This window comes from Castor canadensis, chromosome 13, assembly GCF_047511655.1.
Source record: "Castor canadensis chromosome 13, mCasCan1.hap1v2, whole genome shotgun sequence".
NCBI lineage: Eukaryota > Metazoa > Chordata > Mammalia > Rodentia > Castoridae > Castor > Castor canadensis.
In genome coordinates, this window is record NC_133398.1 from 26,467,242 (window position 1) to 26,478,663 (window position 11,422).

An 11,422-nucleotide genomic window follows, 5' to 3' on the forward strand; every position below is an offset into this window, starting at 1 on the left:
AGTCAGGCCTCCGCTGTTATTTCAGCCTCAGGGGTGAAAACATCCGAACAGTGGAATCTTTTTTTTGTTCCTGGCTCCAGTCTCGGAATGCACAGACTTTGGATTCACCGTTGTTTGTCTCCACCTATCCACCACCCTAAGCAGAAGGGCCTCTCAACGCACATCTACTCCTTCCTGCGTCTCTGGCAGGCTCACAGCTGGCACCCTCTACGCCATCTTGGCAGGTGCCCAAGGCCTAGGAAACTAGAGAACCTAAGAAACTGCTGGGAGCATGGATCTGGGCTGAGTGACGCCGGTGGAAGGGCAGTGGTGGTGGGAGGAGGAACCGAGCTGCGCGAGCCAGCCTGGGGTCCCAAACCAGAGGCCTGCGCGGGCCCAACCTGCATGCGCCCCTGGTGGCGCTGGCTGGAACTGCAGGCATGCGTCCAGGGTTACAGCGATGTTGATTTCGCCGGCTTTGGCTTTGATGAGGCAGAGCGGGCCTCTTCAGAGGAATGTGGACCTGTCTGCACCCGAAAACCAAAGCCCTATCCAAGGGGCGGGGCCCGGCGGCTGGCAGAGAGGCCCCACCCCACCTGGGCGGACACGGCATCTGGAACAGGGCCTGGCAGAGTGGGCACTGGAGGCGGCCTGGGACCAGCACACTGCTTTCCCACGTGTGCACGCGTGGGCTGCTCAGAACCGGACCCGGAGCGAGGGGAAGGGGAGACTGGGGGCTTTCGTCGCGGTGTGCACCAGCCCGCGCCAGGAGGCAGATGCCCAGACAGCCCTAGTAAGGCTCTTGCTAAAATTCTCAGAACCCATACGTTCTGATCCTGGGTAGTCACCACCCACTTTGCCCTCCAGATGCCAGCTCTGGAAAAGTGCCCCTATTCAACACCACGTTCTGAAGATTTAGTATATATTAAAAAGAAAAAAAAGGTGCCTTGTTAATATTTTTGTCTCTGGGCTAATAAAACAATATATTAAGATTAATTTTACACGTTACTTTTTATGATTTTAAAATGCACTTATCTGAAATCTTAAAATGACACATGTAGTTTCCTTCTTTTCCTTTTGGCGGCACTGGGGCTTGAACTCAAGACCTCACGCTTGCAGGCACTCTACCACTTAAGTAGCTCCACCAGTCTGCACGTGTTTCTATTAGCTCTATTCCTAACCTTGTTCCAACTCCCCAAGGTTCCTTTGTACCCAAGGGCCTAGCAGGACTTCCTTCTTCCTTGCCATTCGAAATGCAAATTTATCATACCTGATCGCTTGCTCAACGGTCCCACTCCAGCCCTCTTTCATCATACTGTCCAGTTTTATTGTCCCCAGCACTTAGCACTCTCTATATGTTGTATTTCCTGTCTTCCCCTCCCCCATCCTTAGACTGTAAGCTCCTTGAGAGTGAGGCTTTGCACATCCTGTTTGCTGGGCTCTCCTCAGTGCCTAGAGTAAATATTTCTCGAATGAATGTTAAAATGTTCCTTCTAGGGGTGACTTTCAATTGCCTTTGTTTATGACAAAGCCAAAATTCTAATCTGTGTGCCCCAAGTTGCTGTCCTCATGGATCCGTGTGCCCAGGGAAATGAAGAAGCAGGGGGAGGTGACATGTTTTTTAACTGCTACAACTTTGCTTTTGTTTGATTTGCAACGAGCATGAAGAAAGATTAAGGGTTCGGACTAGAGGGTTTCTAGTCTTAGTTCTGTTGGTCTGTTCTGTGAAGAGATGGTGTGAATGTTCCTTTCAGAGCCCCAGGGTACCCTAAGTGTAGATCTTCAAGGGCCCTTTCTGCCCAATTGTGAGGCTTTGGGTGTGAGGATTTAGGTTTCTCCTAAGAGCAGTTTGCCCTACACTGTACTCCAAAGTCACACAGCTGGTATTGCAAAGGCTTCATCAAGCACCCAGCCAGAGTGCTTGGGGCAAGAGGTGTCCTGGTTAATTTAAATTCCTGGCTACGAATCACCAGCAAGAGCATCCTTATTGAAAATGTAAATAGTACAGGAATCCATTTTCCAGCTCTGGGAAACTACCTCATTGAACAAAATTGTCCATTATTAAAAATATAATACAGTGGCATTGTGATTTCCCTTTCAAAGTTAAAACTGAGCCCTGGGGTTTTGTCAAACAGACCCAATTGGGGTTTCCTGGCTGTTAAGGAAAGCTGTGTGACTTTAGGCAAGGCACAGCTTTGGCCTCCAGTGAATCTGTTTTCTTGGGAGGAATGGGGGTGATATCGCCCAGCTTCCAGGGAAGTTGTAAGGATGAAAGGAGGTGTCACATATAAAGTGCTTAGTACATAGCCTGGGCATGTAACAAGTGCCCAATATTTATTGTTTGTGATGCCTCTGACCGCAGCAATGTGACAGAGCCACATACCTAATTAAAGGAGGCAAGTGTGGGGACAGAGCTGGCCTCTGGTCCTGGCCTGCCTCTAACATGCTCTGCAGCCCTGGCAGAGCTCCATAACTCCCTGGCGTGGCTTTCCTCTTGGATAAGATGATGTAGTCCTGATTTGCATACAGAGGTTGGAACTGCTGGGTTCTCTGAATGCACTGGAGTGTCTTCCTCTGTGGATCTAGGATCTCAGCCTGGCTTTGGTAGGCCAAGCTTCTTCTCTCCTGACCAGGCCGGCCCCTTCCAGGGACCTCCCTAGGTGCTGGCTTCCAGCCCAGTCTAATAGTTGTTGTCAACCAACCAAAGCATCCCTGTTCAGCAGCTGCGCACAGGCCTCTGCCCCAGAAAAGCTGTCCTGCGACGCCCTCTAGAGGAAGTACAGCTTCCTTTCTTCTGCCGTCAGGTATTCAGGCTAGGGTCCTGAGCCCTGGGAACTGACTCAGGCCAGCACCAGAGAAGCAAAAAAAAAAAAAATTTAAGCCTATAAATGCATGCCCCTCTCAGCAAGGGAAGACTATTCCTGCCCTCCTTGCATCTCAGGGCCTGCATGGGCTCCTCCCTGGGCTCCCCTGCCTCCGGACTTCTCCCCACTCCTGCCTACATAGGCCACCCACCTGAGACCACGCTTAAAACCCTTCCAGGCTTCCCAGGCCAAGCTCCTGGGAGGGCATCCAAGGTCATCTGGGAGGGCTGCACACAGGCTTCTCCAGGGCTTTTTCCTGCTATGACCAACTCCTCTGAACTGATGTACCAACAGCCATTGCAAGTTGAACTACAAAAAGATTTGTTCTGGAGCCTCTCTTTCTACATTTGTGTATATTTTCCAAAAACTGTAAAACAAGTAAGTTACCAATTTGAAACCAATGAATATGTAATAGAATGTCTACACAATGAAGTATTATCAACTGTCTTTGCAACTGGCCACCACTGTTAGGTAGATATACAATTCATTTAGTATGCAATGTGGGTTAATTTAACTGTGCATGATATGATGGGCTGGGGCCTTGGAAAATAACAGTGTCTGGGGCCCACAAGGTCTACAGTCATCCTTGCTCTTCACATCCTCTGCTTTAGCCATCCTGAAGCACTCCCCACTCCTCCCACGGGCTCCACTTTCCCCAGATCCCACACCTATGCACCTGTAGCTACCCTGCTAAGGTCTCTTTGGTCCCTCCCACCCCTCATCCTCTTCACCCTGCCTGGCTGATTCCTATGAATCCTGCCACACGTATCCTCCTCTGAGATGTCCTCTCTGACTCCCACTTGGGACCCCAGTAGCCAGCTCCCTTTTGCTCTTCTGTGAGAAAAGCATGGCAGGAACCCCACATCAGCATCTCCCCCCGCACATCTCTGCACTAGTCCTGACCGCCCTGAGGACAAAGGATGAGTCTATTTCAGCCTTGAGTCCCCAGCATTTTCCTCAGCGCCTGGGTCATAATGTTTTCTCAAGTAATGGCAGCAGATAGCCAAGGAAAAGAATGAGTGATGGATGATGCATGGATGGATGGATGGATGATGCACGGATGGATGGATGGATGATGCATGGATGGATGGATGGATGATGCACGGATGGTTGGATGGATGATGCATGGATGGATGGATGGATGATGCACGGATGGATGGATGGATGATGCATGGATGGATGGATGGATGATGCACGGATGGATGGATGGATGGATGCATGGATGGATGGATGGATGATGCACGGATGGATGGATGGATGATGCACGGATGGATGGATGGATGGATGATGCACGGATGGATGGATGGATGGATGGATGATGCATGGATGGATGGATGGATGATGCATGGATGGAGGGATGGGTGGATATATGGATGGATGGATGGATGGATGAGGTGGATGGGTGGATATATGGATGGGTGGGTGGACCAGTATTGAAGTGCAGGAAAAGAGATTCACCCTCCAGTGTCTGAATTTTCTCCTAGATGTACTGCCAAATGGCAGTTTAGGCTCCACTAGGTATGATAGGAATCTACCACTTATTCCATGATCTTGGCTATGCTGCTTTTCTGTTCTAAGATTGTCTTCTTGTATATAAAGGGAGCCAATAATACACAGACCAGAGAATGATGCAGTATTAAACAAGACAACTTCTATGAACTGTGAAGCCACTTTGACCCTGAGTTATTGTCGTCTTGTTCAAATTCTATTCAGCAGCCCTCTTGGCACCATAAGAAGCGTCTTCCTCAGGTTCATCTAAACTTCCCACCCTACACTTCACCTTCTGGCCAACCACTCTGTTCTCTGGCATTCCACACACTTGGGAGGGCCCAAGCACTTTCCTGGCACTTGTGGTCAGGGCACTGATACAGCAAGGGAAAAGGGTGACATGCTGCCCTTCCATTGAACTGATTCCCTCACCTGAGTGCTAGACCTGAGTGCTAGTCCTCTGGGTAGAATAACATCCTAAGGTTGCAATCAGCAAACTCTAGAATGTAGCCAACCCCAGATATAGACCAATAATTGCAAGGAAAAACAACAGCAACAAATAAATTGCAAGAGGAAGAAAAAAAGGGAGAAGAGAAGCCTTTAGACTGAAAATGACTAAAGAGGTACAGCAATTAAATGCTATGTGTGAATTTTGTTTGCTTTTTTTTTTTTACAATTGCATTTTTTACATTTTGGCAAGACTGAGATTTGAACTCAGGACTTCTGGCTTCCAAAGCAGGCACTCTACCACTTGAGCCACACCTTGCATCCTTGTTTGCATTTTGATTGAGACAGACTAACAATTTAAAAAATTATGATATATCAAAAATCTAAACACTGGATGGTGCTAAGAAATTATTTTTAATTTTTTAACTGTGATTATGGTATAGTGTGTGTTCTATTCTTATCTTTTAAAACTATTAAAATATTCACAAGTAAAATGAAACAAGATAGGGGTTTGATTCAAAAGGATCCAATATGTGTGAAGAGTGGGGGATGGAGATGGGGAATGAATGAAGAGATAGATGGAATAAGTTTGTCTACATGTTCATACGTGCTACAGCTGGGTACCTAGAAGTTTATTGTGCTATTCTTTCTATTTTTGTCTGTTTTTTAAATGTTACATTATAAGCACTTTTTCCAGCATTGTTGAGGTGTAATTGACAGATAAAATTATTTAAGATGTACACATGATGATTTATTGTGACAGTTTTATATGAAGTGTTCCGTGTGGGGCTGGGAGTATATCCCAAGTTAGAGAAAGCTTGCTTGGCAAGCACAGGCTCAGGGTTCGATCTCCACTACTGAAAAAAAGAAGTCCAACATGATGATTTACATACTGTGGAGTGATTACCACAATTGGGTTAGTTAACACGTCCACCACCCAACAGTGACCTTTAGTGGGTATGTGTGCTGAGAGCATTCTCCATTTGCCCTCCTAGCAATTTTCAAGTATGCAGTGAGGTCAGCTATAGCTACTGGGCTGTATATTACAGGCTCCAGAACTTAATCATCTGATAACTGAAAGTTTGTACCCTTTGAGCATCTTGTCATTCCTGCACCACCACTCAGTCTGGCACCTGCCATGCTGTTCTCTGTTTCTGTAAACATGGCTCTTCTGAATCCCACACACAAGTGAGACCATGCAGTATTTGCCTTTCTCTGTCTGACTTATTTCACATAAGTCCTCCATGCTCATCTATATTGTTGCAAATATCAGAATTTACTTCTTTTCCATGGATGAATAATGCTGTATTATATTTTCATATATATGCCACATTTTCTTTATACACTTATCCCCAACACACTCAGGTTGTTTTCATGTCTTGACTATTGTGAATAATGCTGCAATGAACATGAGAGTGAAAATGCCTCTTTGAGATCCTATATTCAATTCTTTTGGAGATATATATGCAGAAGTGGGGTTGCAGGATTATATAGCAGTTCTAATTTTAATTTTTTTGAGGAACCATCATACTGTTTCAATAATGTCTGTACCAATTTACATTCCCACCACCAGAGTACAAAGTTCCCTTTTCTTCATACCCTCACCAACACTGAACACTTGTCATATTTTTATCATCATCATCATTGTTTGGTGACAAGGTGTCACTATGTAGCCAGGTTTACCTCAAACTCTCAATCCTCCTTCCTAAACCTCCCGAATACTGGGATTGCAGGCCTGTGCCACCATGCCCAGATTATCTCTTTTCTTTATAATGACAGCTATCCTAACAGGTGTGAGCTCATATCTCTTTGCGGTTTTGATTTGCACTTCCTTGATGAAGAGGTGTTAAGCACCTTTTCATGTACCTATTGAATGTCTTCTTTTTTTTTTTTCTTTTATTATTCATATGTGCATACAAGGATTGGTTCATTTCTCCCCACTGCCGCCACCCCCTCCCTTACCACCCACTCCGCCCCCTCCCTCTCCCCCCTGAATATCTTCTTTAGAAAACTTCTTGTTTAGGTCCTTTGCCCATTTTTTAATTGGATTACTTGATTTAATGCCGTGGAGTTGTTTGAGTTCCTTACATATTTTGGAATTAATCACTTTTAGATGTACAATCTCCAAATATTTTCCTTCACTTTATAGGTTGTTTTTCATTTTATTGCTTGTTTCCTTTGCTATGGTGCCCCGGCTGGCCTCAAACTCTTGGGCTCAAGTGATCCCCCTACTTCAGCACCCCAATTAGCTGGAAATACATGTGTGTACCACCTCATCTGGCTAAGGAGTTTTGCTTTTTTTTCATTTTCTTCTAGGAGTTTTATTGTTTCAGGTCTTACACTTAAGTCTTTAACCCATTCTCATTTTCTTTTTGTGTATGGTATAAAATAAGGTTCCAATTTTATTCTTTTGCATGTGGCTGTCCAATTTTCCCTGCATCATTTGTTGAAGAAACTATTCTTTTGCCATTGTGTATTCCTGGTGAATAAATGCTTTTTCTTTCTTCTTCTTTTTTTTTTTTTGTTTTTTGGATGGTGGTACTGGAGTTTGAACTCAAGGCATCACACTTGCTAGCCAGGTGCTCTGCCTCTTGAGCCAGTCTACCAGTCTGAATAAATACTTTTTAAATATTCCTGTTCTGATTCCTGAAGACATCTTGCATGCTTTGGTGTGAATGATCATGTAATCCTTCTTTGTAGCTGAGGAGTGGGGAACAGTAAGCCCTGAGAGTTGGGAATGGGAGTGGCTGAGAGAGGGAGCTGAAAGGGAAGAGAAGTGTTCTTGTGTAGCTCTCCCCAGCCACCATTGTTTATTTTTGGTTGTAGGACTTATCCAAGATCAAAAAGCTGTCCAAGTTCTGCAGGGGGCAAGGAGGAAGCAGAAAGAAAAATGAAATAGTATAATGGAGGAGAGAGCCAAGAAAACAAGAACATGGGATCCATGAACAGAGAGATCAACCCAGGAGAGCAGCCCAGGGGTCCCAGTGACAGTCCGGGGTCCCAGTGACAGTGGAGTTATACGTGAGACTGACTTGGAGCTGGAGAATGAACACTCCCTTCTCCCGCCCCCTGCCCCTCCCCCACCCAAATTGGTCTCTGGAGACTCTTGAAGGAATGTCTGATTGCCTACAACAGTTGGAATACCTTGAGGTTAAATTTCTTGTAGTGAGTATAAGAAATAACTAATTAAAAAGTTAAACTCCAAAACCCGCAAATGTTCTGGAATAAAATATGCAATAAACTTTTTTTTATATAAACCTCAGAGTTAAGAAGGTAAACAGTCATTTTTTAAATGATAGAACTTGATAGTTTCACCTATATGAAAACATATTTTTCCCTTCGTGGCAAAAAATACCAAAACAAATTTAAAACATAATTTGTAAGTTAGTAAAATTGCTTAAATGCATAAATCACACTAAAGGGCTAATTTTAGCAATATGTAAAGAGTTCTTAAAATTCAATAAGAAATAGACTGACAACCCAATAGAAAAGCAGGTGAAGAAGAATAGAATTCAAAGAAAAGTAAAATGTCTTAAAATTATATGAAAAAGATGCTACTCACTCTTACACATAAAAGAAATGGTAAATAAAACTATAATGAGCCAGGTGCTGGAGGCTCATGCCTATAATCATAGCTACTTGGGAGACTGAGATTGGGAGGATCATGGTTCAAGGCCAGTCCTGGCAAATAGTTTGTGAAACCTCATCTCCAAAAAACAACCAGAGCAAAATGGACTGGAGGTGTGGCTCAAGTCGTAGAACACCTGTTTTGCAAGTATGAAACACTGAGCTCAAATCCCAGTCCCACCAAAAAAAAAACTTATAATGAGACATTATGAGATTCACAATGACTGAACTGTTTGTCCCATTGGCAATGGTATGGGGCTGCAGGAGCTCTTACAACTTGTTAAAGGGTCACCTCTAAGGAAGACCCTTTAACATCCCTCAGATTAAAAGAACTATCTGGGGACTAGGAGCTTGCTCAAGGAGTAGAGCATTAGTCTAGCAAGGGTGAGGCCCTAAATTCAATTTCCAGTACTGCTCCCTCCAAAAAAATTACTAGCTGGGTATAGTGACACAAACCTGTAATCTCAGCACTCAGGAAACTGAGGCAGGAGGACCATAAATTTTAGACCAGCCTGGACTATAGTGAGACCTTGTCTCAAAAGACAAAAATACCAAAAAAGATTTAGAGTGCTCACCTTCCTTTTATTTTTAACATACTTTAATGTAAAAATTCAGCCCTTAGAAGTTTACCTTATATATAAACTCAAACATGTATAATAATATATAACATTATTTACTTAAAATAGTTTTTAAACTTTTTTTTTTTTTTGCAGTACTGGGGTTTGAACTCAGGGCCTACACCTTGATCCACTCCACCAGCCCTTTTTTTGTGATGGGTGTTTTTTGAGAACTATTTGCCTAGGCTGGCTTCTACTCTCCAACCCTCCTGATCTCTGCCTTTTGACTAGCTAGGATCACAGGCATGAGTCACCGGTGCCCAGCAAAACTTTATTTCTTTAATGTGGTTAATTTATGTAGCATAAAATTCACTCCTTTCTTTCTTTCTCTCTCTCTCTCTCTCTCTCTCTCTCTCTCTCTCTCTCTCTCTCTCTCTCTCTCTCTCTCTTCTTCCCCCCCCCCCCTTTCTTTCTTTCCCTTTTTCTTTGGGACAGGTCTCGTTATGTAGTCCAGACTAGCCTCAAACTTGTGGTCCTCCTGTCTCAGCCTCCTGAGTGCTGGGAGTATAGGCATATACCACCTCCTCTGGGAAAATTCACTCTTTTAAAGTATACAACTTAGTGGTTTTTAATATACCCACAAGGTTTACAGCCATCACCACTTTCTAATTTCAGAACCTTTTCATCACCTTGAAAAGAAAGTCTGCTCCCATCAGTGCCATTCCACTATCTTTCCCCAGCCATTGGCATCCTCTAATCATTTTGCGTCCATTGATTTGCCTATTCTGGCATTTCCTAGAAATAGAATAATATGACATGTGGTCTTTTGTGTCTGGCTTATTTCACTTTCCATAAGTTTTTCAAGGTTCTTCCCTGTTGTACCATGTATTAATACTTTATTCCTTTTTATTGTCCAAAAATACTCTGTTATATAGATATACCACATTTTCTCTATCCATTCATTGGGTGGTAGACATTTGGGTTATTCTTCCTCCTTTTGGCTATTATATACAATATTTCTATAATCATTTTGTTTGACCATTTCCCTTCTGACCACATGGTAACTATGTTTAGCCTTTTCTTTTGGTGGTGGTATTGGGGTTTGAACTCAGGGCTTTGTGCTTGCTGGGCAGGTGCTGTACCACTTGAACCCATGCCTCCAGCTATTTTTGCTCTGGTTATTTTGTAAATAGGTCTTGCTTTTTGCCCAGACAGGACTGGAATGTGATTCTCCTATTTATGCTTTGTACAGTAGCTGGGATGATAGGCTTACACCACTGCGCCCAGCTATTGCATGAGATGGGACTCTCACAAAGGTTTTGCCTAGGCTAGCTTGGAGCCTCAGTCCTCCCAATGTCTGCCTCCTGAGTAGCTAGGATTACAGACATGAGCCACTGGTGCAAGATATATTTAGCCTCACTCTTTTCCTACACTTTTATCTTCACACCAACAATCTGAGAGCCCCAATTTCTTCACAGTTTCTCTAACACATGTTAGTGCCTGGTTGTTGTCAAGAATGAATGAGAAGGAGGTCCTGGGAAAGCAAAATGGAGAGGACGTGTCTAAGCTAATAGTGTTCAACTTGGCCTGCAGGAGGAAGCTAGAGGAATTAAAGACAGCATGCTGGCCCATAAATCCCTGGCTATAAGAACCAACCAGAACAGCAGAACCGCACTGCATTGGGCACATTCAGTCGGACATATAGAAACTGTTGAGTTCTTGCTGAAACTTGGAGTGACAATGAGTGCCAGAGACGATGCAAGTTGATCTTCTCTTAATACTGTTGCTTCTGCTGGCTGATGAGATTATGGCTCTTCTCCCCTACCTTACCCAGCTTTGAAAAACAGATATGAGACTGCTGTCCTAGAGCCATATGGTAGGGCTCATCCAGATGCTGAGGACCATCACAAGGCTACAGCCATCACCACGCAGCAGCCAAAGGTTATCTGAAAATGATTCGTAGCCTTCTGTACCACAAAACATCCACAAACAGCCAAGACACCAAGGGAAGCACTCCTCTATGCTTAGCCTGTGCTGAGGAGAAACTGGAAGAGTGACGCTGCTGGTGTCCCAAAGAGAAAGTATTTACATTGAAAATGAAGAAGAAGAAACCCCTGCACACAGCCAAGATTGGGTTTAAGACTCCCAAGGATGGTGGAAGGTGATACAACTTGGATTTATTCTTACTTTGCATGTTTTGTTGTCCCCAGTGTCCTGGAAACTAAGGTACCATGGTGAAGTCTTCTTACCTTAAAAATCTCATAAATCGTGCTGTATTGTTCCTGCTGAGGTCCTTGTCCTAAGCTTCCAAACCGCTTTCTAAGTATTGAACAAGGGTTGAAGTTATTCTACTGGGATCGTGGATTATTCTATGTTGGATTTTGGTTCATTTTGAGTGATTCTGTGGCTGTCGTGAGTCTTGGGTCCTCTCACACACCTCTCCCCCCCCACCCCGAAGCA

General features: G+C 44.0%; 1 pseudogene; it reads left to right on the top strand.

Moving 5' to 3' along the window:
- The first annotated feature begins 4,049 nt into the window (after window positions 1-4,049).
- On the top strand, window positions 4,050-11,200 carry LOC109692186 (uncharacterized; annotated as a pseudogene).
- Window positions 11,201-11,422: the final 222 nt, after the last annotated feature.